Raw genomic sequence first — 27,714 nt, 5'->3', positions numbered from 1 at the left:
TTTAGGGAAGTAAAAAAGGATCCATTTGAGCTTATAAGGATATAGAAAGAATTACTGCTCTGAAACAGGAGTAATTGTGCTGAGAGGGTGGCTGACTTTTTATGCCCAACTAGCTACTATTTGATTAAATTACTCCACAAAATATTCATAATTTCATGGAATATGTATCAAGAAAATTGTGCCCAGCAGGTCTAGGGAGGTTCTTGTCCCTGTCTACTCTGCCCTGGTGAGACCACACCTGGAATACTGTTTCCAGTTTTGGGCTCCCCAGTTCAAGAGAGAGACAGGGATCTGCTGGAGAGAGTCCAATGGAGAGCCATGAGGATGATTAGGGGACTTGAGCATCATCCCTACAAAGAGAGACTGAGAGACCTGAGGCTGATAGTCTGGAGAAGACGTGAGAGGGGATCTGATCAATGTCTACATCTGAGGGGTGGGTGTCAAGTGGAAAGGGGCCAATCTTGTTTTGGTGGTGTGCAGTAATAAGAGAAGGAACAAGGGATACAAACTTGAACAGAGAAGATTTCACCTCAACATGAGGAGAAACTTCTTTACAGTGAGGGTGATGGACCCCTGGAGCAGGCTTCCCAGAGAGGTTGTGGAATCTTCTCTGGAGACATTCAAAACCCACCTGGGTGCATTTCTGTGTGGGCTACGCTAGGTGATCCTGCATTTGGCAGCAGGATTGGACTGGATGATGTCTGGAAGACCCTTCCAGCCTCTCCCGTTCTGTGATTCTGTGATGCTGCAAAGTCAGCCCTTTGGTTTCTGTATGCGGTGTACTTAATGGCATTTAAACAATGCAAAATATTTTTCTGTGAACTAGAGAGTAACTTCAAGTCAGTAGAAAAGTAAACAAAGAATGTGGTGCCACCCAAACTCCACTGAATTCAATAGCATGATTTTGTATTAGGGCCAAAAAAAGCAACCTAAATGCCTAGGTGATCAACTTGTTAATTTTCTCACTGACTTTTTAATGCAATAGTAGATCTTTCCAGTAAAGCTGAAAGCTGCAGAGGAAAGAAAAACCTCAGGTTACACATTGATTTCTGTGTGCATAATGCTACACATTTATCTGAAATTCCTGAGCATTTTCCATAGGAAAAGTGCCATTCACATGCTCAGAAAGGAAGACAGTTTTAAAGATATTTTGCCTGCTTCCAAATTTCAAGGAGAAATCCACAAATGCTGTTAGTCAAAAAGAATGAATAGCGGATGGAGAACACTTCAGAAGTATAACCTTCCTATTCCACATCGTGAGCTGTAGTTGGAAAAGGCTGTTAGAACAAATCTGCTTCCTGTAAACATATACCAGCCACCCCATAGTACATTTTTTCAGCTGCAGTTTGTATTCTAATCTTAGGCCCCGTTGAAAGTCTGATTAAGTAGTAATGTAACCAAGGTGACACCGTATGTGTCTATGTAGTCACTAGACTGATAGCAATCTGTGCTACACAATACAATGTGGATTATTGCGAGCTTAGCAGCTCCAAGGAATCTAGCTGAAAATAGAAGTGCAAGCATTGTTTGAATCTGCTTTGGAAATGTGTATCTGTGACATTTGCAACAGTTTTGCTGCAGGACAGTGAATTGTTCAGCTGCTGTAAATCTACCACATTCCACACCCGCCAGTGCATCTGCAATCTCTTGCATAAGATGCCGCTCTCTCAGAGGATGCTGTATTCTCTTATCCTAATGCTGATACCAGAAGCATGTAAATCAATTTAATAAGGGGAGCTGACTCATGAAAAAACCTGTTGGATCACATCCTGTAAAATCAGCTTCAGCTTAACTGGAAAAAAAAATAGATCATTTTTTTCTAAGTTGGATGCTTATCAATAGATGATGCTATTCATAGCTGGGCAACTTTGCAAAGGAAGGTGCTGAGAACTGACTTCTCCTGCTCATATTAGTGGGATTTCTACATACTTAGCATACTAATCTGCCAGGCCATGCAGAATAAAAGAGTGCTTAACTTACGAGAAAACAAGAGCTGGGCCCTCTTAATGTAACTCCTACAGTCGAGTTCAGTTCACTGTATTTACATTAGAGGACAACTCTGTAACATTTCCATTGGCTCAGGTTTGAGGCTTATAGAAAAGGGGGGACAAAAATAAAGAATTTGCATAGGACTGAGTCCATGGAAACAGAGTTGGATTGTCCAGAACATACCCGATGCTATGAGTGATGGTGTTTGCCAGCAGTCCTTCCCTGCACTGGCCTCAATTTGTAAGCTGCAGACTGATGGTACATTTCCTGGGTAGGTATCCTACACTGCTGCAGTTTTTATGCTGTAAAGAGGTCATATGCTTCCCTATGTGCTTTCCCATGCTGATGGAAATCATTGATGTAGTGTAGTATCTGACCAGTAGCATCAGAGCTATGTTCTGGTGATGTGTTGCATAGCCATTCTGACTGTGGTGTGACACAAGCCTCTACTCATTTCAAGAATAATAAGAAATGCATCTTACTAATTGAAGAGACTCTGCTTTTTCCTTGTGTGTGTTCTTGGGTAGCATTATTCATGGTGTAGCAACTACTGTGTTTAACATTCACATAAAATAACATGTAATTCTACAAGAAATACCAAGTGTTTTACATTGTATGCATCGCAGCCTGGGAGCCTGAGTCTGACATCTGAAGCAAGAGTTGAGTGGAAGTTTGGGAATAGCTTATTCAACAGTCATAGAAAAGCACTTTCATCAAAGGAAGAAGCTTTGTCTACACAAGCAGCCCTGAGTCCTTTTAAATGGGATTCTGCATTCTTCACTGCAGTGGAGCAGCAGCAACATTGAGGCTTCTAAGAGCAGACCTCAGCCAGATCAGATTCCCTTCCTTGCAATTGTCCATGGAGACATTTCACTGGAGTTCAGATGCTATTGCCCAAGGAATATTTTGAATTACTAATTTTTGCTTAGTGACTTAGACATAATCCAGAGTGACTTCATGGTTTTAGGCTGAAAGTAAGTTGGAGCTCTTTTTCCACCTGCACCTTACATGCCATGCTGCAGCAAAGAGAGAATCAACATTCCACAAATGCAAATTTAATTCCTGCAATACAGTAAAAACCTTGCTGTGGAGGCACTAACACATTTGCCACGACTCTGTTGTCTGTTCCAAAACCTCCTTACACAATAGGACTTGAAGAAAATACCCCACTGAACTCTCGTTAGCCCACCCATTGTGCCCTGGCCTGAGAGCTCCAGCGGTTCAGTGAGCAAAGGAGTCAGCTATGAAGTGCAAAATTTTCTGGGTTTGAGTCTGATCTGTGTTGACATGCAGGATGTGTTTGCCATGAAGTAACCTACTGGAAAATGTTTACAAATCTGGTGGTGTTCTCTTTTCAGCCAGGTTTGTAGTGAGTCCATCACTAGGAGCTGGAGCACGCAGGAAGAGGGAAGGACCCTTTGTGACATCAAGTTGCTGTCCCAGGAAATTGAAAGGTACACTGGCTAGGAAATGATGTCAGTTGTTTGGCTATGAGATTAGCAAAAGCATTCAGAATGTAATTTTTAGCATCTGGGCTAAAAATGGGGACAGGGATCTACTCGAGAGTCCAATGGAGGACTATGAGAATGATTAAGGGACTGGAGCACTGCCCTATGAGGAGACGCTGAGAGCCCTGGGGCTTTTTAGTCTGGAGAAGACTGAAAGAGGATTCATAAATGTTTATAAATATCTGAGGGCTGGGTGTCAAGAGAGGGGACAGGCTCTACTGAGTTGCACTTGTGATAGGACAAGGGGTAATGGATATAAACTACAGAAGGTTCCACTTCAACATGAGGAGGAACTTCCCTGTGGGGGTGTCAGAGCGCTGGAACAAGCTCCCCAGAATGGTTGTGGAGTCTCCTCCTGTGGAGTCTTTCAAGACCCAGCTGGATGCATTCCTGTGTGACCTGTGCTAGATTCTATGATCCTGCTCTGGCAGGGACATTGGACTTGATGTCTGGAGGTCCCTTCCAACCCCTAGCATCCTGTGATCCTGTGAATAGATTGTCATTCTGAAACATGCTCATTTTGAATTGTGTATAAATACATATTTATATATAAAATTAACTTGGTTCATATCTGCTTATTTGCATATTTCATTATAATTCATAGTTTCTTCTAAGATAGCCCCAAACTAATCAGTGCTTTGCAAGCTAATCAGCTCATACCGTCACAAGTGGAATAATTAAAGTAATTGTGCTTTAATTCAACTTCTAAACAAGGAGGAGAAGAAATCAGATTGGGCGAAAAGAGGCTTATGGTGAACTCATGAAGTGATAATCACCATTAAATGGAGAGTCTCTGGGAGAAGTGGTTAAATCTCTTGCCTGTGGCCCATGTTTTGGGGATGGTGGAAAAATAATCACACATACCCCTGTGGTATGTCAACCCAGACAGCAGCCAAGGGAAAAATAAAAGAGAGAGAGAAGCCATCTTTTCTTTCTTAGACAATCTTACTATTAAATATACCTATCCTGGGTTTCTATGCATCACACATGCATTCAAGTGAAAAGACAGACTGTTCTCTCAAAATGCATAATGCATATTTTTCTTCCTCTACCCCAGTTCTTGCTGAGTTTAGGGATGCATGGTCTAGACTATCCCTCTGGCCAGTCTGGGCCAGCTGCCCCACCTGTGTCCCCCGCCAGTCTCTCACACACTCTCATGGTGCCTTCTGGCTGTGTGGGTGTAGTGAGAAAGAGAGAAGGCCTTGGCATAGTGCAGAGCTCAGCAGCAGCCAAAACACTGCTGTGTTATCAGCACTGTGGTAGCCACACATCCAAAACAGCACCATCTGGGCTGCTGTGAAGAATGCTATCTCCATCCTAGTCAGTCAAAGTGCAATTCCAAATCATACCTTTGGGTTTTTTTAGTGTATCTTTGTGTATGCTAGTTTGCAAATTCCAATTTCCCATTTTCCTTGGGACATTATTTTCTTTGTAGAGACATCAAGTACTCAGTTTTCCTCAGATGATTACCTTATTTCATTGCTGCTGTGACTGCTTGACCTGTTCACTTGTTATTTTACCAGGACTGTTTTCTACTCGCATACCTTGGCCCTATTTCCTTGTGTTGCTAGCAATGTCTGTCTTGCTTAGCTTGGCTTTCTTCTTAGTATACGTGGTAGCTCTTCACAGGTTCTTTAGAACCATTCATTTAGGAACAGTAGAAAATGTTAATAGCCCTCTTTATTTATTCAGTCCCCAAATGTCTTTTAAATACCTCCTTTTTAGTTGCAATATCTCCAAATAATCTCTGCTAAGAGAGACATCTATCCATCTTGGCAGTTCATGGACTTGCAGCACAGAGAGCGTGCTGACTCTGCACAAGTTGTCAAAATCATTGTGATGAGATTCTGGAACAAAACTGTCTCCTCTTCACAGTTTACTACCAGACAAGGTGTGTCTGATTTTTAATCAAATTGCCCTGTATAATGTCTGGCTCTAGACTCTCTGTCACTGCAGGTTTGCATATCCTCTGTATTTTTCTTGGGGCATTTATGAGCAACTTCCTTTTGCCTTTACTGTTGTATTTCCCCATGACTGGAACCCACTTAATTCCTTCATCTTTTCAATATATTTTTAAATGGACAATGCACGTCCACCAGAGCCACAGAGAAGACTAAGAGAGTGGAGCATCTCCCTTGTAAGGAAAGGCTGAGGGAGCTGGGGCTCAGCTTGGAGGAGACTGAGGGGTGACCACATTCATGTTTATGAAGATGTGAAGGGCAGTGTCAGGAGGACAGAGCCAGGCTCTGCTCAGTGATGTCCAATGACAGGACAAGGGGCAATGGGTGCAAGCTGGAGCAGAGAAGACTCACCGTGAACATAAGAAAAACTTTTACACTGCAAGGGTGACAGAGCCCTGGAGCACACTGCCCAGGGATGTTGTAGAGTCTCCTTCTCTGGAGACATTCCAAATCCACCTGGATGTGTGACCTACTCTAAGTGATTCTGGCCTGGCAAGGAGGTTGGACCAGATGATCTTAGGAGATGATTTTTCAAGGTTCCCTCCAACCCCTAACATTCTGTGATTGTCACCTTAGCACAGCAATTCTTTCAGGTTACTGGTTTGGACAGCTGGATTCTGACTTTTGTCCCTAATTCATAGTATAAAGGAACGTTTCTAACCCTAATTTGCCTATGGGAACAGCCTCAACCTTACACTGACTCGTATAAATCTATTACTCTGCCAAAGCCTCCTTGCCCAGCTTCAGGTGTTCCTCGTGGTGCTGGAATAGATGTCCGATTCCTTCTTCTCGGGTCAGTTACCACCTCCCCTACAGCTTTTCTGCCTTTCATTTAATATCTTTAGGTTAAAAATATTTGCTGTGTTCTGTTTTTGAGTGGACTGAAATCATCTACACAGTTTTCCCCCTTTGCCTGGGTTAGCTGAAAGATATTGCAAATACCTGTTGGATCTGTGAAAAGGGAATCCTTGATCTATGTTTCCTTCCATGGCTAATGACTTCTGAGCTACTCCCTAGACTACTCTCCCAGGAGAAAACATTTGCATTTACTCCAAACTGCATCACCTTTATAAGAAAGCAAAACATTCCAGCAACTTTAAAATGTTTAAAATTCAAACCCACCGGTGATACTGTACAAGGGGTTTCTATGTTGTCTTAATGTGGAAGGTGTGCTACAGAAGAGACATCAATAAAGTTCCTACACCAGAAAAGTACCACAGGACAGACAAGACAGAGATCATGGTGGAGGGATCATGAATAATCATGATGAGACTCTTGACTGACAAATATATTAAACTGAAACTTACTCTTTTTTGATTGATGGAATGTTGTGATGCTGTTTCTACAAGTGCTCTTTTTGGGTATATAGAAGTAGGTCACCTGTTTTTGTGAGAACTGTCTAAAGAACCTGAGCAAGCTGTGACAATAGTGAAAGCTAGAGAAAATACAGCTTAGGAGATAAAGTGAGGAAAAGGGGCTTTTTAGTCTGGGGAAAAAAAAATAAAGAAGACAAGTGAAGATTAAAATACAAAAAATGTTCTAAGAAGAACAGTGATACGTTGTCCTTCCACCAGATACAGGGAAATTAATTTACAGCAAGCAGAACAGAAGTTTGATGTGAGGAAACATTTTTCTGACTGTACAGGCTTTGAAATGCTGGAGTATATAAAAAGGCTGAGGAACTGCCCTCAGCAATGTTGAACAGATACCTAGCAGGAGTGACTAAGGTCTGTTTTGGATGTTCCTTCAGCCTCCCGTCTCTTTTCTCCTACGAATGTGACTTTCAAATATTTTGATTTTTGCAATACTATATATTTTAATAGAATCATAGAATGGTTTGAGTCGGAAGGGATCTTAAAGATCATCTAGTTCAAATCCCCCTGCCATGGGCTGGAACACCTTCCACTAGACCAGGTTGCTCAAGGCCTCATCCAACCTGGCCTTGAATACCTCCAGAGAGGGGGCATCCACAGCTTCCCTAGCCAACCTGTTCCAGTGTTTCACTACCCTCACTGTAAAGAATTCCTTCCTAATCTTCAGTCTAAATCTGCCCTCCTCTAGCTTCAGTCCATTCCCTCTCATCCCATCCCTGCAAGCCTTTGCAAAAAGTCCATCCCCAGCTTTCATGTAGGTCCTGGGGTTGCTCAGCCTGGAGAAGAGGAGACTCAGGGGTGACCTTATCACTCTCTACAACTACCTGAAGGGAGGTTGTAGACAGGCGGATGATGGTTTCTTCTCCCAGGCACCCAGTACCAGAACAAGAGGACACAGTCTCAGGCTGCGCCAGGGGAGGTTCAGGTTGGATGTTAGGAAGAAGTTCTATACAGAGAGAGTGATTGTGCTATGGAATGGGTTGCCCGGGGAGGTGGTGGAGTCGCCGTCATTGAAGGTGTTCAGAAGGAGACTTGATGGGGTGCTTGGTGCCATGGGTTAGCTGTTTGGGTGGGTTGGATTGGTTGGTGGGTTGGACACGATGATCTTGAAGGTCTCTTCCAACCTGGTTTGGTTTATTCTAATAAAGGTTTTTTTATTCCTCTTGCAGGTACTGGAAGGCCCCTCTTCCAACTCAATTTTTTTGTTTTCCCTTCAAGTTTCAGCTCCTTGGCAGCACACAGTCATGTGAAACATTGCTTCAGATTTTTTCCAAACCACTAAGGAAAAACTGAAATTATTCACTATGGGAGTATTTGAATCACAGAAAACAAACAAGCAAGCAAAACCCCAAGCAAAACTAAAAGGTAAACAAATTATTTTTAAAAGCACAAAGTTTAAAAGTACAAATTATTTTAAAAGGTTCAAAGACAATCTCATGCTTTTGGGTGTGCCTGACTCCCAGTCTTTGTGTTAGTGCTGAGCCTGTCTAGACTGTGCTAAGTTACTGTCAGGTATTTTCCCAGTGTTTCAGGCAGGAGAGCTGACTGCACTTTCCTGATCTCCTGTGCAGCCAACAGCAAATGTGCCAGCTTTTGTTACAGCAGCAGAAGACTGTCAGGAGAAGGATTTTGTAAATGGAAAGAACTTCGTGCTGATAGAAGCTGCTTTCACTAAGATCTCTGGGTAACAGCAGCTCTGTATTTGATTTATGTAGTTTGGCTTTTTAAGTAGTATAATTTTTGTAGGTATTGTAAGCTGTAGTGAGAAATTTCTGCCCTGCATGTGAGGAAAAGCCAAAACCGATACATTTGTCACTCTCCCTGGAATTTGAGCATGTAATGGTCAGAATATCCTTTTTGCTAGAATTAATAGAATCACAGAACCATAGAATGGTTTGGGTTGGCAGTGACCTCCAAAGGTCATCTAGTCCAACCCCACTACAGTCAGCTGGTTCATCTTCCACTAGATCAGGTTGCTCAGAGTCTTGTTGAGCCTTACCTCAAATATGTCCAGGTTTGCGTCCTCATCTATCTCCCTGGGCAACTTGTTGCTGTGTTCCACCACCCTCATTGTGAAGAACTTGTTTCTAACATCCAATCTAAATATGCTCTTCTCAAATTTCAAACCATTGCCCTTCATCCTATCACTACAAGCCTTTGGAAGAGTCCCTCTGCATCCTTCTTGTAGGCCCCTGTCAGGTACTGGAAGGTCTCCCTGGAGCCTTCTCTTTTTCAGGCTGAACACCCCCAGCTCCCTCAGCCTGTCCTGGTAGGAGAGGTGCTCCAGCCCCCCAGTCATCTTCATAGCCCTCCTCTGGACCAGCTCCTTCAGGCAATGGGCTTATTAGTGTTTCTATAATTTTTTTTTGCATCAGACCATGGGTTTTACGTTACAAGTTCAAAAGCTTACAGCTCTGCTTATCTCTTAGCTCTTTTAGTTCTTTAAGTGGGACACAAATTTAAAAAAGTATTTTGTAGGAGATGTGAAATACTAAGAGAATTACTCCTAGCAGTATGAAGTCTCTCACTGCTCTGAAACACCATATTTAGTATAAGGGCCATGTGTCTGACACGATGGGAAATGATCTTGGTGTCTTAAAAAAACCCATTGTTGGTGTGTGACCAGTTAACATCTTTAGGATATGTTGGTTTGGTTGTTGTTTTTATTTCAAGGCCTCATTTCTGATGTGACCATTCCAGTTATTGTTAAACACAAACAGAAACTGGCAACAAATACAAGTGTAATGAAAGATTGTTCCCAGAACCCTTATAGAAACTTTTCAGTTCATTCAACTATCAGATGAACAGGTTGGTGAGCAGTAAATCACACACTTTTTGAGTGACAGTTTGATATCTTTTATTTGGGATGGTATTTAATCGGGCAAGAGGAAAAAGATGTCAGAGAACATTACATTTAATTGAGACATCAAATGATTAATAATGGGTGAAATTAGGAGGTCCTTGCTGGGTTTCTGATTCAGTACTCTGCTTTAATGGAAGTTTGCCTGAATAAACATCAAGTAACAACTGATTCTGAACCTCAGAATGTGACCCAGTAATTCTTACCACTTATGTTGTGCTCTAAACTTTCAGAGCTCTTCCGTGGGTCAAATCTTGAACACAAAGGAGCTATTGAAGTGAGCATGATTTGGTCAATTAACCTGTTAAATCTTTGCGTGCAAGGCAGTCGGAGGCCCACTGTGGCTTTGGAGAGGGGATACTCAAATCCAGCAGTCTACAATATGTTGAGAATCCCACAGAAGCTGTATCCAAGTAGGGGCCTTCTCAGACTCCTGCTCCTCATGGAATAATAGCTCACATTGTACTTTTTCAATTGGAAAAACGTATTAACACGTCTGCTGTGCCAGCTGGAGGGAACAGAATCATAATGGTTTATGATAGATCACATATATTTCTTGTATCCATACCGTTTGTGAAAGACTTTTTCCCCTCAAGTTGAAACCACAATGACACATCAAGGGCTCCTTTTATAATGCACCATTCCTGCAGATTGGAGCAATGTTGAGGCCTAATTAAAGGCGTAAGTCACCAAAGTTGATTAGAATGCAAACTAGGACTAATTTCATGCAGGACCCATTAAAGGCAGCCAAGATTGCAGTGGGGAGACAAAAAGGCTGAAAAGCTGTTATATTCAGATGACAAAAATAAAGGAGTACACTAAAGCCAAGAATCCCACAGATGGGAGATGAAGGGTCAAAGTGACAAAGGCAATAGGAAGCAGAAATCAGAGGCAGGGATGCTATTGCTGGATTTCATTTACACTGAAGGCTTCTCTGAGGTGGCTTACCAGAGTAAGCTGAGCAGGGTTTGGTCAGAGTCTTGCTCAATGTCAGGCTGATCCTGCTTTCATGGAGGCAAGAGTGCCAGACTGCTTTGGCAGATCACTTACATTACTCAGTATGGAGCTGGAGTGATGCTGACCGAGGTTTCTTCCCACACCAGGTGTAGAGATGGTGTAGACACACCCTTTGTTTAAATTGTGAGCAGCAGGCTTAAATATTTCTCCATCAAAACTCAGTGTGGCATGAATTGGTTTGTTTTTAATAACCCTTTTGATCTCATTCCTGTGTTGTGGTTAATAGCAATTACCAAGCTGCTTTCCCCTTCATCCAAAGCTTTCCACGTGTTGATGGCAGAGCCATGTATGAATTCCTAGCATCATCCCCACAGCCAGCTGTGTCATCACAGTGGTGCAGCCGTTTGACTTGCTGTGGTTGTTAGTTTGATGGATTACAATCAGTATTTTGATCTCAGAGCAGCTTTGCAACAGCAATGAATGCTGAGCATGACGAACGATATCTCCCTGAACCCACATTTGACTAATGCCAGCATTTCACCTTACCTGACCAGTGTAGCTTTCTATCTTGTTAATCAGAATGCTTTGATAAGGGGATTGTAGTCAGTTTTTGGTATCCCTGGAACAAGTACCAGAGCTGCCTTTTGCTGTACCTTGAGATTTTCTTTTTTATTACTGTACCTTGGATTTTACTCTGAGTCTGGTGTTTGCTCCCTTCATGTAGCCATTTTAGAAGAAATATGTCTAGCCTTGTCTTTTTGTCCATCACCTTTTGTTGTTTGGAGCTTTGCTTCTGGAAATGCAGCTGTTCCTTTACATCATTTAGCTGAAATTAACTGCTGCTTCCTAGCCTGTTTCATTACAGCTCAATACTTCTGGGACCTGAGGTTTGATATTGCACATAGTCCACTTCACAATCTTGAGTTTACAGATGTTACTTACAGAAACACAAATACCCACCAGACATTTGGTGAGGTTCACTTCATCATCCACTGATGTCTGCAGCAGACATTTACCTTTTATTTCTCATGGGTAAGGCAAAATGTTGAGAATTCTGATGCATATTGAAGTGCTATCAAATCTACAAAGTTCTGGAAATCTCATAGGTGGCAAGGGTTAATGCTTTAAATACTGAAGTATTACATATACAGCAGAAAATCACAATGAGGCTCTCCCATTTTCTCTGTGGGCATTACACACCATTTTGGGAGCTCATTTAGGCATGCCTCCTCTTCTTCAACCTGCCATTTTTAACAAAATGAGATGGTGTGGATGTGATTGGCAAAGTTGACAAACTTTCTCAGGTATGTACAAACTTCCTCTCCCTTAGGAAAGTGACTTCCCCTTCTGCTTGATCTGTACAGTCTAATTTCACAAGGTGTAGGAGACAGAGGAGAGGAGAGTGCTTTGAAACTCAGCCCAGCAGCTACAGCATTTATTTGTTCACATGGTACATTCTCTTCTGTGGCGCTTGAAGATCTTTGTGACTAGCTCACACAGATGGTACATGAGTTATTATTTTTTCATCGTTAATTCAGACTTTTCAATTGTGGAGCTCTACCATTCAGCTCATGGTTTGTAGGGATCCAGGTGATCTGAACTGGGCCTGCAAGGCAGTATCAGTTGTGACTTTAGCACCACTGCTGCAGCTACTGAGTGTTGGGTGTGATGTGGGAGAGATGAGAGACTATGTGTGTGTGGGTTGCACATAAATTTTTCACTATTTTTTCAGGTTGGAGTTCAAGTGGAGTAATGTTTTCAATAATAAACAATGATGCAGACTGAAAAGCAGCTTCTTTTTGGTTTTTTTTTTTTTTTAAACATAAACCCTGTTGTTCTACTTCAAAGGGTTTATTTAAAGCTGGGAATCAAATGGCATAACTGTTGCAATCTGCAGCTTACCGCTATCACCTTTCTGCTTTCTGTGCCTCTGTTCATGTGTGGAAATTAACTCTTGCTTTGCTGTAGACCAAACAGAGCTTATATCATGTTTGTCACATAATGGGAGGAACAACTAAGTATTTTGGTTTTTTGTGGTCAGCTCAACAGGGTAAACATTGGATGTCCACTCCTTCCAGGTGTTCAAGGCTAGGTTGGATGAGGCCTTGAGCAACCTGGTCTAGTGAAGGTTGTCCCTGCCCATGGCAAGGGGGTTGGAATTAGATGATCTTCAAGGCCCCTTCCAACCCAAACCATTCTATTAATCTATAAATCTATGAACTCAGTGATTTGACAAGGTTTACAAGAGGGTACAGGTTGTTCAGGGAACTGTGTCCTCCAAGGCCTACATAAACAAACTACACTATTGTGTGGAGAAAATCCTCTGCTGTTTCATGGTGTTCACTCATGCTGAACCTCTTCTCTGGAAGAGTAAGACCTGCTGCATTTTGCTTCCTCTGCATCCTGTTTTCTCATCCCTCCCTCCCAGCTGTTTCCAGCCTATTTGTGCCAGAGTTGTTTCACTGAGCCTTGCTCACCTGCCTTCTTTACCTCCTCCTAGTTGTTTACACCCAAGAATGGTGAGTGAACTTGTAACAGTAGTTTTACTCATGCAGCTTTGGTGACTGAGATAGGCATAGGAATTGTTTAATGTGAGAAGGACTCCTTATCTGACCTGTGCAGAGCCAGATATAGAGCCTGAGGGAGCTAGGTAGCGGTCATACTCCTTCTGTTATTGGTCTGTAACATTCTCTCCCACTTAGGCATGAACTGTGCACAAAGCATCAGGGTAAATCAGAAGATGTAACCCTGATGTCCTAGCAGCCACCTCCTGCGCCAGCTGTCATGTTCATAGAATCATAGAATTGTCAGGCTTGTAAGGAACCTCAAGGATCATCTAGTTCCAACTCCTCTGCCATGATCTGGGACATGTCACACTAGACCAGATTGCTCAGAGCCACATCCAGCCTGGCCTTAAAAATATCCAGGGATGGAGCTTCTACCACCTCCCTGGGCAACCTGTTCCAGTGTCCTACTACCCTCATGGTGAAGAACTATTTCCTCATCCAATCTGAATCTCCCCACTTCTAGTTTTGCTCCATTCCCCCTAGTCCTATCAATGCCTGACATCCTAAAAAGTCCCTCACCAGCTTTCTTGTAGGCCTCCTTCAGATATTGAAAGGTCACAATAAGGTCTCCTCAGAGCCTTCTCTCCAAAATGAACACCACCACCTCTCTCAGTCTGTCTCCATAGGAGAGGAGTTCCAGCCCTCTGAACACCCTTGTGGCCCTTCTCTGGACACATTCCAGCACATCCAGATCCTTCCTGTAATAGGGGCTCCAGAACTGGATTCAGTATTCCAGGTGGGGTCTTACCAGAGCGGAGTAGAGTGGGAGAATCACCTCCCTTGACCTGCTGGCTCTGCTTCTCTTGATGCAGCCCAGGATGTGATTGGCTTTCTGGGCTGCAAGTGCACAGTGGTGTACTTATGTTGAGCTTCTCATCCACCATCACCCCCAGGTCCTTTTCTTCAGGGCTGCTCTGAAGCCAGTTGGTGCCCAGCCTATATCAGTGCTTGGGATTGCCCTGACCCAGATGCAGAACACATTAGTGGCATATTAATCTGCTGGGTATGCAGATTAGAAGTATAATGATGGCTGGCAAGTTCCATGGTCCTGACTACTTCCTTGGTGCACTCCACTTACTGTTTCATGCACTTTCCTGATGAACCTGCTGTCATTTCATTGTACCATGCTCTTTCTTGTCAGACATAGGTGTCCTGCGGGCAACAGCAACACGCTGCTGATCCCTGTGCTTGTCTGTGAGCAACAAAAGAAGATGTGGGTAGTTATTTGGCACATTTTCCCCCAGCAAATGCTTTATCTGAGTTTTGTTTGATTCTTTTTATGCATGTTGCAATTCAAACAGCAGAATCAGCCTCTTAATGTTCAGTTTGCCTCAGGAAAGGTCAGGCTTTTGTTCCACCTTTCCTTTTCATTAAATTTCTTATCAGATTGAGCTTTTAGGAAACAATGCAAAATCTGTCCTCAAACATTAGCTTCTGTTAAGATTCTGAATTTGGAAGTCAACTGGCAGTTCTGCTGAGGGAGAGTGAGGCAGAACAAAATGGGCTTTGCCTTGCTGTCATGGTAATGGCAGTGAAGCACTGATAAGTAACAGTATGCATCTGTGTGAGTTAACTCCTTACACATCCTTTAGGGAGAAATGCTGTGGTATGGAATTAAAGAAAATTTTGTTATTCACCACATTTTGAAGCCAGCCTAAGTATTTTAATTAATAAAGTATTATAGTCATAAAATGAGTCATAATTGAGACCTGTTCATTACGTTCTAAAAGATTTTGGGACCACACCAACAGAACTATTGCAGGGCTCTTGTAGAAAGGATCACCCCAAACTCATTGGGGTTTTTGTAGTGTCTGTATATATATTCCTCTTTCTGTTTTGTCTTCTGTTCTTTTAATGTCAACTCTGACTTCTAGCCCATGAGCTAGAAGTCCTTTCTGGTCTTTGAATGTAGCAAGCAGTGTTTGTGTTTTACATCAAGTAACTGCACCTAGACAGATTTTGGTCTTGTTTTAGCCAGAGAGCTGTGTTAAGCAGATTTAATTTTAAGGGACCCTTTCAACAACTCCTAAAAGGTAGGGTCCTTCTGAGGGTCTGCATCTAGTCCTTGGTTCTCACACAGTCTTCCTGCACAGCCAAATGTGAGGCACTTTTTGAGCTGGGACTCTCCATTACACTGAGGTACTGCTTTCCTGGTGCACAGAGGCGTAGGGACATTTCCCTTTTGCTTTTGAGGAATTTGGGCTCAACCACATTGAGCTTCACTTGAGTCTTTTCAGAGAAACTGAATCTGTGTTTGGCATCTTTCCAAATTCGACCTTAAGTTACCTTGGTGCTTTCTGAATCACACTGCCAGCATGTTTTCTGTTATGATCATTGTACTTTTAAAGCACATTGCTGATTGATCAAACCTCATTACCCTTTGGTTTTCTGATGCCTTTTAGTTTCTTCTGTCCTTAACTGTTTTGTTTTTGTTTTCACTCTAACTCTCTGTAACATGTAGCATGCTGTGTAACAACAATAAAGCTGAAATCTTTGCATTTATTGCTTGGGTTTTTTCCAACTTGATTCTGTGTTCCTGCCTGTTGGACAGCCCTGCCTTCAAATACTGCCAGACACATCACTGTATCAGCAACAGTAACCTCAACTGCCAAACTCCTGACTCCAGCAGTTAAATCACAGTTTTAATGTGCCACTTCCATTCTTTACAATAGTTTCCAGACAAGTTTCATGTTGAATTCCAAATTTTGGAACCACATTTCAAAGCACTGAATATCTTTGCTCTTCTCTTGTTTCCTTCCAGCTAGGATTACTCTGTGCAGATGACTTCTTTTGATGTGGAGGAGACCATAGTAACTTCCATGTGCAGAGCCAACCCTTGAGTGTTGTCCCTGTTACACATGATGCCAAAGTAAGTGTCAGTTAAACGCCTGTATAGCTTGAAATGGCAGTGGGATGTTCTACCAGATTCAGTGTTTAAGGGAAATTCTCTTGATTTGTGTGCTTAGGAAATGATACAATGCTTTTTACCTCAACAATATTGTTGGAATTGAGCCTGGATTACTAGTAGCAGAAAGTAAATTGCCATCTATAAACTCACTCGGCCCCTGTGGAAAAAACACTTTAAAATATGTGAAATTATTCCTGTTAGCAGAAAGGAGAAGAGGACAAGGGCTGAAGTACTGCTTTGTATGCTGCCTAAGACAGAGCTCTTATGTAGAAACCGGAATTGCCACTTTTGTTGTGGAACTACTTTTTATTATTATTTTCCTTTTTTTTTGGGGGGGGAGAGGGGGTGGGGAGAGGGCAGAAAGGATTGTAAATAGTTTCTGCTATAAACCATCTTGCACTGCAAAACTTGGAAGCAGATCTACATCTTTCAGATGTCAAGTTTTTTCATCTGCATCTGTCCTTAGCTCCCACATGAGATTAATCAGACACAAGGACTGAATCCACTCAAGAGAAGTGGGACAAGATTTAAGAGATAAAAAGTCACAAAATGGAGCACAAATTAAAGATTCTCACAGAGCTGCAGCATCCTGGGCTGCATCAAGAACAGTGAGGCTAGCAGGTCAAGAGGTGAATCTGATGCTTTATTCTGCTCTTCTGAGACCCCACCTTAAATAATGTCTCCAGTTCTGGTGTCCCCAGCTTGGAACTGCTGGATCAGGTCCAGAGGAGGCCACAAAGATGATCAGAGGGCTGGAGAACCTCCCGTATGGGGACAGGCTGCAAGAGTTGGGGCTGTTCAGGGAGAGATTAGAGCAGCCTTCCAAGACATGAAGGGGGCCTAAAAGAAAGCTGCTAACTAAAGGAAGTGCCTCTTCGGCTGTTGTTCATCAAGGTGATCATTAACACACTTCAAAATCCTGGAGCAAGCCATTATCAGAACCTCTTCTATCCAACCATGGCCCTTTTGGGGGGTTGGCTGGTGTCACTGAGCACTCTCTTTGTACCTTTCCCCACTGTTTTGGCTGCCCCTCTAGGAGCAGGGAGGCTGTGGTCTGAAGCAATCCCATGTATGTGTGTAGAATAATTTTTGTAGAATAATTTTTCTACTTATTGAATCAAGAACTTGTGCAAAACAGACTTAAGATGGGAGGACCCAAGATATCACGTCACATCTATTCATATACTACTAGAGCCAAGAATTTGCTGCTACGCAGAGTGCCTCTCTTTGGAGTCCTGGGAGCTGAAATGAGGAAGGGGACGAGACTGCTCACTCTGCATGTGGCTTGAACAAGAATAGGTGCCAAAGTCAGAGTCAGAATCCCAGGACCCGATATATCATGGTGTATTGTTAGCTGTGTTTGTTTCTGGGGCCTTAGGTAATTTTTCTTCTAGGTTTTTGTCTCTCTGTTTAATTATCCTTTACATTACTGATTTCCTGACTTAATCTGAATGTGCATAAATCTCCAGCATAGATTTATCATCTCTATAGAAAGTGCTTTCAGAGTAGTTGTGCAGTTTCCCAGAAAAGGGACACTGTCGGAAAACAGAGCTTTCAGATTCAACAATAAGCCTACTATTATGCTGATTTTTGCCAGGCTTTCCCTCACTTCTTTCCCATTTACTAGAAGAAGCTCAAAGCTTCTTTTTGTTTGTTTTCAAACTTCATTCTTAAGTGTTTACCACCCTGCTCAAGACCCCTCACTCTGAAACTTAAAGCATCACCAGACACTGTTGCATTGCTTCTGGAATCAGAAAACACTCAGGTTCTTTTTTCAGCTGTGTGTTTCTGTGGGGGTTTTAACCAGCATGTTTTTCAGCCTTAAAGGAAAAAAACATATATAATCAAATCATTCTTAGAATATTGTGCTTTGCCTGTCCCAGATATTTGAGGACACAGTATTTAAAATGAAATGTGAATTCTCAGAGCAGCAGTTGAAATGGTTGTTGACATAAACAAGCTTATCACAAAGCAGATTTTTGTTTCTGTAGTATATAGTCTGCAAGCTTATGGCCATTTAATCCAATTCAGGCCTTGTCTGAGCAAATATAAAGGCCATTAACTTCTGTGTGTGTTATGAGTTATCCTTTCTGAATGTGACCTGTAGCTCTGAGAGCCAGAATCACAGAACATTAGGGGTTGGAAGAAACCTCCAGAGCTCATTGAGTCCAACCACCCTGCCAAATGCAGGATCACTTAGGGTAGTCTGCACAAGAATGCATCCAGGTGGGTTTTGAATGTCTCCAGAGAAGGAGACTCCACAACCTGTCTGGGCAGCCTGTTCAAGCGCTCCATCACCCTCACTGTAAAGAAGTTTCTCCTCATGTTGAGGTGAAATCTTCTCTGTTGAAGTTTGTATCCCTTGTTCCTTGTCTTATTACTGCACACCACCAAAAAAAGATTGGCCCCTTTCCACTTGACACCCACCCCTCAGATATTTATAGACATTGATCAGATCCCCTCTCAAGTCTTCTCTTATCCAGAATAAACAGCTCCATGTTTCTCAGTCTCTCTTTACAGGGGAGATACTCAAATGCCCTAATCATCCTTGTGGCTCTCCATTGGACTCGCTCCAGCAGATCCCTGTCTCTCTTGAACTGGGGAGCCCAGAATTGGACACAGTATTCCAGGTGTGGTCTCACAGCCAAAGACACTGTCTTCCTTCAGTTTGTTTGGCTGGGTTTTTTTGCTTGGGGTCACACATGCAAATGAAGGGGGTTTCCATTTAGGGAAAAAAATTCTGAATGTTAAAAACCGCTTTCTGCTGATCACCCCCAGAAACCCAGCCTCTCTAGGTTTTTTTAGCCCACTGTGACTTACTGTCAGAATTTTTTGCAGTTATTGTGAAGCTTCTCTTTCCGTGTTGATACTCTGTATAATGTTCTTTATGACTACACAGTTCCCTTGAAAGGCCTTTCTCTCGTCTTTGCTTGGCAGCTCTCTCCTACTCCAAGCACGTAAACATCTATCACCTGAAGACATATCCCTGCTAATCACTTCTGGTGCCTCTCTTTGAACTTCTTTTCATTAGCATTGCAGGTTTTAACTGCAGTTAACAGAAGTCTGGATAAAATGTTATTATCAGCCCTTATTCTGGCTTAAAAGAGCTGTGTTACATTTATGCCCCAGATTAGCAACTGCTATGCAACATGAACTACGTAATTTGCTGTTTTCCATATCTTCACCCTCAGATCTGTTGCCAGACCACTGTGACTGTACCAGTTTATCTCCAGATTTCTGTGTTGAATCAATTTCCCTCTGTTGAAAGCCAGAAACAGTTTTGTGCCAGGGGAATTTCAGCTGATTTAATTTGTTGCCAATTAACAAACTTTTGTTCACTGGTTCTGGTGTTGAAACCAACAAACAAACACAGACTTAGAGACAAACAAATGCATGCTTAAAAGAGAGACACTTCAGCTCCCTTCCAGATGCCTTCTCCTCCTGGAGACTTAGGTCTCCGCATGGCTCCTGGTCCCTTTGATGAGGCAAGGGGCCTCACCAGATAGCAGGATGTGAAGCTTTGTAGCTAGTGCATGGGACAGGACTCAGAAGACCTGTGTCTCATTTCTGCAGCTGGGAAGTTCTCTGCACCATATCTATCTGTGATGCTGTCTCTTTTCTGTCAGCCAGGAAAAATGGAAGGGACCTGCTTCACGGAGTTGGAGCTGATTACCAAGAAGCATTCCAAGAGGAACTGGAATGGTGATATTGCTAATATAATGAAGCTTTGGAATCTGTCCATCTTGTGGAGCAGTAGGTGTTTGAAGAAGCAAGGAAATAAAACAACTATGTAGGGATATATTTGATTACCTTTGTGTACCTTCCCTAGCACTGCTGGTAATCAAGTGGCATAAGATACCAACCCGTATTGTGTGTGGCAGTGTGTTTTTCCCCTTCAGAAACAATGAACTCACAAAGGTTGTGTTGTGACACCCCCTCTGGATTACTGCAGGTCATTATCTGATGTTAGAGCATGACATGTCAGTTTTCAAGGTCCTTTTCATGATAGGTCAGCAGCTGCCAGAGCTTCAGTATCAACTAGCCCTCAGTTAGAAAATCTTTAAAGGAAAGAGGGAGCAGTGGTGGTGTCTTTAGTCCAGGTCATTTCAGTGCTTTGGTCTGCAGGGAAGTTTCACACACTGAGCAGAATAATAGATTACAGTGCCAGGATGGAGCCAGAGAGGCTGCAAGAGAGAAAGAAATCATTATGACAGTTTTACTGACAAAGTTACTATGTTGTACAGTTACACCTGGAGCTTCTTACAATCATTGTCATGTACACTGAAGCCTGGAAATTCCTTCCTTTTGCAGATGGGAAAGTGAGGCCTAGACAAATTTTCTGTGGCCACATCAGAAATATGACCACAGTTGTATGGAAATTCCACAGAGTTCATGGAAATACCATGAACTGAGGATCTAATGCAAAATCCAAAGGGAGTGCTCTGACCAGGATTTCCAATGTAGCCCGAAGGTTCTAGCTGGGATGTTTAATTATTGTTGATTAACATTTCACCTTTATCAATGAATAACTTTGACAGAAGAACCGAACACTGCAGCATGTGTTGACAGTAAAGCTCATAGTGCTATTTGGCATAAACAAATGAGAACTAAGCTCAGGGCAGCTGGTGTCCTCTTTTTGAAGAGGTAGGCTCAGCCAACAGCCAAATATACTGCATATCAATGCAGAGTTCCACATTTGACACAGAAATTGAAAGCTGGTGGAGTAGTGCTAAAACTCCTCCAACACGGATGTAGAATCTGTGGCACCTTATCTGGAGGTCAGCTTCTAAATGTTGGTCCTTTATTCCCTAGAAGAAAACAGGCAGGTGTTGCACCAGTCTCTGTATGAAGAGCTTCTGTTTCCTGAAGGTTTAAGGCAGCCATTCATGATTCTCATGCAGAATATTCATCATCCCCTCTGTGTTCCCATTCTGGCCTCTACTTTCAGTTGCTGTGGATGGCAATTTCCTTGTGCCAGCTTCTGCATGCACCTGCAGGCTTCCCAAAGCTGTTATTCCTTCTCTATCTGTTTACAACTCATACTTAGTATTTCCCTCACTTGTGTTTAGTACCCAGACAGCACAGCCTCAAAAAATGTCCATATGCACCATTTCTCACCAACAGTGATGCAAGAGAAAACAACTCAGGAATTAATTTCAGAGTACACAGGAAAAACTTTATTGGGAAATACATAAAAAGTAGAGCACTTATTTTTTGTTTAACTTTTCTAAACAGACTTACAGGTCATGTTAATTAACTGCTTTTATGAAAGTCTAAAGCTAGGGAGTAAAGCTGCAGCTCAGGTTTTTCCTCCTGCTACACTGTCAGACAAAAACCTAAGCTATTTCTGGTGGTTCTTATTTTTAGATTGCTCTTCATATACCATCTACTGCCATTGAAATTAATGAGTAAATAAAAGGAGTGACCTTTGGCTGAGCACATACAGTTTATGCATGAGCTAAACAGCAGGATCCTTTTTCATTCTTCTTTTTCCCACATTCTCTTTCTCTCTGCTCTCTCCCATCCAGATACAATTTGTAAAGCATTTGGAGCCTTTCATCCCCTGTGTTTCCACAGTGTTCCTTTAGATGAGTCTTGGGTCTGTGATTCACATCTATTCTCTTGTGCTGAAAGGTCAGCGGCACCCTTCTTTTATGAATATAATGCACCCTTCCCTTGAGCTTCAGAATCATTCCCAAAACTCCCAGGCAAAATGCATACAGCTCAGGGTGCAGAGACATGTCAGCAATGTTTTAAAAAGCACTCTAGAAACACAGTTGCAAGCCAGGTTGTTCCAAGTTATGCTGTTTAAAATAAACCAACATTTACTGAAGACGTGAGTAGTTCTGAAAACATCATTCCAAATGAAATGTTGATTCTGAACCTGTGGCCTCACCATAACTCTTGAGTATCTAATCCTTGCCCAGCTTTCTGCAGCAAGTGGCTGAATCCATTCACAGATACTCACTCTGTGAGGACACTGCAACTGAAGAGAATAGAAGCTACCCACTCAGGTTTGCTTGGACACCACCACCCCAGAGAACAGCATGGTCTCACAGCAAGGTAGTTCTCTGCCAGCCCACCTGTCTGCCAGCTCTGCCTGGTTTGGAGGGTGGATACATCCTTGTTGTAAATCTCACCCTGAATTATTTTCTATTTTGCAGTTTGGGAATTCTTGGCAGAAAGTAATAAGGACTGAGTTCTGCCTCTGAGCTGTGTTTGAAGGTATACTAAGTTAGTTTTCTGGCTGAGGTAAGGAGTTTGAGTAGCGGTGCATTATGACCAAGAAGTCTCCTTTGTGTTGGCAGGAAGAGGTACGTGATGTTTTTGAGAGGAAATGCTGGTTTTCCAGTACTTCTAGCTTAGGTTGCTAATAAGCATGGGAACTGATATGTGTTTGTGTTAAAGGAAGTGCTGCTGGTGGTGTAAGACACCAGCACTGACAGTAAATCCCTATTACAGTTGTTTATGAAAAATTTGGTCTGTTTTTGATAGCTCCATGTGTGCCATCGCACTTCCAGTGTCTGAAATTAAGTGGATAGCTATTTACTGCTCCTTTAGCTTTGTGTTAACACAGAATCACAGAATGCATCAGGTTGCCAGGGACCCTCAAAGATCATCTTGCCCAGTCTCCTGCAACAGCCCTGACAATCTATTTTCTTTGCAGCTCCTAGGAGGGATTTGAAAACACTGATTACTGAAAAGCTTGAGGAAAGCTTCCATGTCTTGGTAGTTTAGCTGGAACGAGCATTCACAGATGGAGAGCTTCAGTAGTTTATGGAGCCAGTTTCCTGTTGCTCAGTAATAAGTTATGGAAGGTCTCTACACCAGGCTCCTGGCGTCTTCTCGCCTCACAGGGTTCATTTGTACGCGGCCAGAAGGGCAGGCACGAAACAGAGACCCGCTGTGGGACCACGATACCGCTCGCCGACTCACCGAGCCCTTCTCCTCCGGCAGCGGGAAGCGCACCACACCCGTGGTGCTGCCGGGGCTCTACCTCGGGCGGCTTCCTCGCCCCGCTGCCGACAGCTCCGCGTCCGCCGCGGGCCGGGGCGCGCGGCGCCCGTTGCCGGGGGCGGGTCTGGGGCGGGGCGCGAGGCGTGTCCCGCGCGGGGCGGCGGTGCCACAGCCGCGACGCAGCTCCAGTCTCCTCCTCCCAGCCGCCGCCCGGCCGCTGCCGCGTCCCGGGCCGCCGCCGCCTACCCCCGGCCTCTGCCGCGTCCCGCCGCACGCAGCTTTTGCCCGGCCGCCGCCGCGGCGTCCCGGCCTCGCAGCGTCCCACCAGGTAAGGCACCGCTCTGTCCCAGGCTGGACCAGGAGTTTACTGTTGAGAGGGGCCGGTTGCCGCGGAGCCCGCGGTACCCCGCCCGCTGCTCAAACGCTTTGGGTCTCGGCGCCGAGACCTGGAGACCAGCGGGCCCCTTCTGGCGGAGCGGGGACTGCAGTTGGGACCGGCCCCGGCCCCTCGAGCCGCACCCGGCGTGCTCCGGGACCGGCTCTGGCAGCGACTCCTCCCCTGCCACCGCTCGGCCAGCCCTAGGGCACCAGCGGAGCCGAGAGCGGGCTGCGCTGCGTGGCGGAGGGCCGTTGGGTAGCAGCCTTAGCCGTCAATGATTAACCGGCCCCGAGGGGAGCCCGCGGTTCGTTGGCTCCCGAAACGCGGCCTGACGCCCGGACGGGCTGGGGACTGCTGCGGCCAGCGCTGCCATCCCGCGGGCCATGCAGGAAGGAGCCGTGCCCAACTGCTGGCCCTGCGCAAACCCACCCGTGGGAGAGGTGGTGTTATCCGCAACAGACCTCTGAGGTGTCAGGGGTTTGGCGCTTGGCTTTTGATTTCCTGGTTTTAATGTGCGTAGTCTTCTTTACTGTGCGTGAAAAATGTGCTCATTAGGTGTGGAATTCGTTGATAAGCAGCTGGCAATATTTCTTTATTCTCTCTCAGAATGCAGTGCTTCCTTTGTTGAGCTGTAAACGAGTAGTGTGAGCTGCTCCCTACCCTCAGCCTCATCATCCCGAGATGTGAATCACTTGTTTTGCCAGATTTGTTTTCTTCGGGAGAGCTAAGAGGCACCCCAGAAAATACCTCTGTTTCATTCCGGGTCACATTCCCCTGGATTGGTTTGGTTGATTACAGCTTGAAAATGTGCTTCAAGGCAACTGATGAGCTCCCATGGGAATTCTTTTCTGTTAACTTTTGAATTGCCAGTATATATGTAAAACATCTTTCTTTCTTTGAGGCCCTGATGTAGTCATATTTTCCAAAATGTGTTATCTGAGGAAGGTGAGCTCAAAGCTTTCTGAACAGAAGGGGGAGAAATGCTGAGGTTAACTAGGACCTTATTTGCTCTGGACATGAAAGAAATCCTAGGTGGGAACCTGTTGAATGCCACTAACTAGAGTCTTTCGGCTGCTGTGAGCAGGACACTGTGCCCTTGCCACAATTGTTTCCATGAACTCGGTCAAACCGTGCAAATGCAGAGTGATTTCCAGGTCAGAACAGGCTGATGGATTTTGTCAGGTACCATCAGGACCTGCTAGAGCTGAATGCTGCTGCTGAGCTGTGGGTGTTCTCTCACTAATTGTGTTATCGGAGTTTGGCCCCTTACGGGAACAGCAGGATCTGTTAAATGTAAGGAGACACCAGTTGAGATAAGGCTTGTACTGTGTCAGGTGCTGTATAAACATGTGAGGAGGTAAGGTCACCACTCTGGGAAATCTACTGTGTAAGGAAGTGGTGTTGTTAAGAATGAAGTAAAGTAAGTACTCTTAAAAATGTTCTCAGACTTATCCTTAAGTGAAGGGTCTTATTTTCATACTCTTCATGCCCAGGTGGATGTCTGAGGAGGAACATGTGCTGAAGAGTTATTGGTTTGTTCTGGCATAGAGTAATGAGCCTGAAAATTGAACACAAACATCTCTAAGTACATTCAGTGTTGAGTGAGGTTTGATTCTGAATCTAGATCAGCTTTTCTTATCTAGTTTGTCTTGCTCAAACAAGTGGAAGCAAGACTATGTCAGGACACTTTTCCCCCATTTCCCAAGTTGTGAGGAAACACCAGAACTCCTGTTGCTTCTGGCTTCTTCTTAAGGCAAAGCACAACCAGATTCCAATGGCCTGTGATATGTTTTATGCTTTCTTTGAGTTTTACTCTGAATAATGGACATACCAAAAGCTGTGCCTCTCAGCAGTTGTAGGCAACCTGTATTTGGTATTAATTAACCTGGGCTGTTGCATTTGTGTTCCTTTACAGCCACACGTAGTGCCTCTTGTATTTTCAGGGCCCATGTCTTTGAGATCTTTGAGCACTGTTGAATAATTCTGGTGATGCAGGCTACAAAAAAAAAGTTCTCAACCATTTTCTCAGGCCTGTCTGGTGTGACACTTTACAACATAGAAAGGTCAAAATCCACTTTTTGCTATGCATCAGAGGATAAAAATAAATCTATATAACAGTTATGGGGCAGAAGACCCAAGGGCAGTGAAGTTTTGCACAAAGTTCAAGGGAGGAAAAACACCTTGCAGTTAACTGTTACTTGTAGTTTAACTTGTAGTTAATATTAAGGATTTTACTGTCTGTGTTACTCTGGGGAAATGTGACTCTACTTAGGGCTTGTGCTGTGTCCTTCATCCTCCACATTTTTCTGGTTTCAGTTTCTCTCTTCTTCCTCCTGCCTTTTCTTCCCTGCTCAGATGCTTTACCAGCTTTCTCACCGTTTTTTCCTTCGTGTACAAAAATGAACAGTGAAGAAATAGTTAACTGTGGTAGCAAAGTGCCTTTTTTTTTTTTCCAGACAGAGAACCTTTACCTGCTAATAGCTGTTTGAAATCAACTTTCCATAGCAGCATTATATCAAAGAATTTGGTACTGAACTTTACTGAGATAAGCAGAGGGCTGTGCAGTTCATGTCTCTGCCTTGTTTGTTTCTGAGTGGTGCAGCATTGTTTTGCCTCTCCTCTGCATTTGCAAGATTCTCATTGCAGCCCGGAGGACTCCAAGCTTGTGTTTTGCAGAGCATGGGATGGTGGGGTGTGCAGCAACCTTGGGGCACTATTTGGCATGGCAGGACTTTTACTTCTGATGCATATCTGAAAGCATCATTGCAGATGATGCCTGCAGCAACAACTATGGCCTCAGTAGTGCTGTCTTGTAACAGGACAAAGACCAGCTCCTTGCCTGATGTAATTTGATAGTGCAGTCAGAAGAGCTAAATCCAGCTGGCACCTTAATCAATGTATGCAAAATACATGGCTTGACTTCAGGAGAGGTTGTGGGAGTACAAGTTATATAAATTCTAGGATGCAGCAAGAAGTTGGAGAGTGAAAACTGATATATTTGACTGTTGACTTTCACAGTCCTTGGGGTGAAGAGGGCAAGCCTGACCGCTGGGACTCTTTTTTTTTCTGAATGGAAGTGAAGTAACTCCCTAGTTCTGGGTATGGATTAAAAGAAATCTGTTTTTTTCAGTAGCCACCCCCTGTTTTTCTTGCTGAAAGTGTGTCCACGTGAAGCTTGTTCAGAAATCTGTAATGAAAGTAAATCCTGTTTTGGGGGTGTGTGCATTTATGTGTGAGACCTAAGAACTGAAAATGTGTCTGGGGCAGGTGGAAAAGTAAAACATTTCTTACTTCTGAGAAGCTGTCAGCAGACATTGTCAACCCTTTTCTGTGTGGGACTTCAGAGACAGACTTCAAAACCAGACCTCAAAATTAGAGAGTTGCATGCTGTTTTCTGAATACAGAAAAATATCTTTCTGCTGAATGGGCCACCATAGCTTTCATGGGTGATGGCAAATTTACTCAGTTGCTGAAGTGATAATGCTTTCAATTTATTATCCCAGTGCAATTTCTCTTGATAGATCTTGTACCGGAAAGGCTTCTGATGATTTTCTGTTCAGACAAGGCAAATATAGTGCTGCAGACCCTACCTAATTAGGGGGTTGGGAAAAAAGTCAAAATTCTGCATGTGTTTTATGCTTCTCTCATAAAACAAAACCAACATGGAATAGCTGCCCATCTTTTTGTAATGCAAAAGAGACTCATCTAAAAATATGCTGTGCTTATACATAGTAGGCAAAGGCTGTGGCATAACCTTTTCCAAGCCTAGTCTTTTTTCGCTTTGCTCTTAATTGAAGCTATACAGTTGCCTCAAAAACCATGAGGTATAAATGAATCTGCAATGCTCTGAGTTCTGTTCCTCAGTCAAAAGGTTCTTTCTATCTTTTGTGGAACAGACACCAATTTTCCAAGTGGCCAATCAAGAAAAGGAAGGTGATTTGCCTTCAAAATAGCCTTTCAGTGTTCTTTCTAGTGGTTTGCTGGCTGAAAAAAAATGCCTATGGCTGTGTACTGTGTCCAGTGTTTAAATTACTGGTGAATCTAATCTCCCAAGTGCTGAAAAAGTAGAGTGTTCAAAGGGCAAAGAAGTCTCAACACCTGCTTGTGAATACCAATACTTGTGAATGCTGATCTCCAGAGGTGGGGACAGATTTTGGCCTGTGTAAATGGCAGCAGTTTTATGTGATGTTCATTGATGGAAGGTCTGTTCTATTTCTGTTTGTTTGGTTTTGGGTGGTAACTTAACCCTGGTGTT

The 27,714-nt window shown here is 43.5% G+C and overlaps 1 protein-coding gene across 3 annotated transcripts in view; it reads left to right on the top strand.

Annotated features, from left to right (window-relative positions):
* The first annotated feature begins 23,286 nt into the window (after nt 1–23,286).
* The window catches only part of SPATS2L (spermatogenesis associated serine rich 2 like), a 96,278-nt gene continuing 91,850 nt past the window's right edge, over nt 23,287–27,714 (top strand). For all 3 annotated transcript variants that reach the window (XM_068137939.1, XM_068137938.1, XM_068137937.1), the window contains exon 1: nt 23,287–23,408. The gene's annotated coding sequence lies outside the window, so the exon portion shown is untranslated. The remainder of the gene's footprint in view (nt 23,409–27,714) is intronic.

The sequence above is a fragment of the Melanerpes formicivorus genome, unplaced genomic scaffold (genome assembly GCF_026170545.1).
Source record: "Melanerpes formicivorus ecotype bairdi unplaced genomic scaffold, bMelFor1.0.p_v2 SCAF_5, whole genome shotgun sequence".
NCBI classification, from domain to species: Eukaryota; Metazoa; Chordata; class Aves; order Piciformes; family Picidae; genus Melanerpes; species Melanerpes formicivorus.
This window is presented reverse-complemented; position numbering and strand designations above follow the sequence as displayed.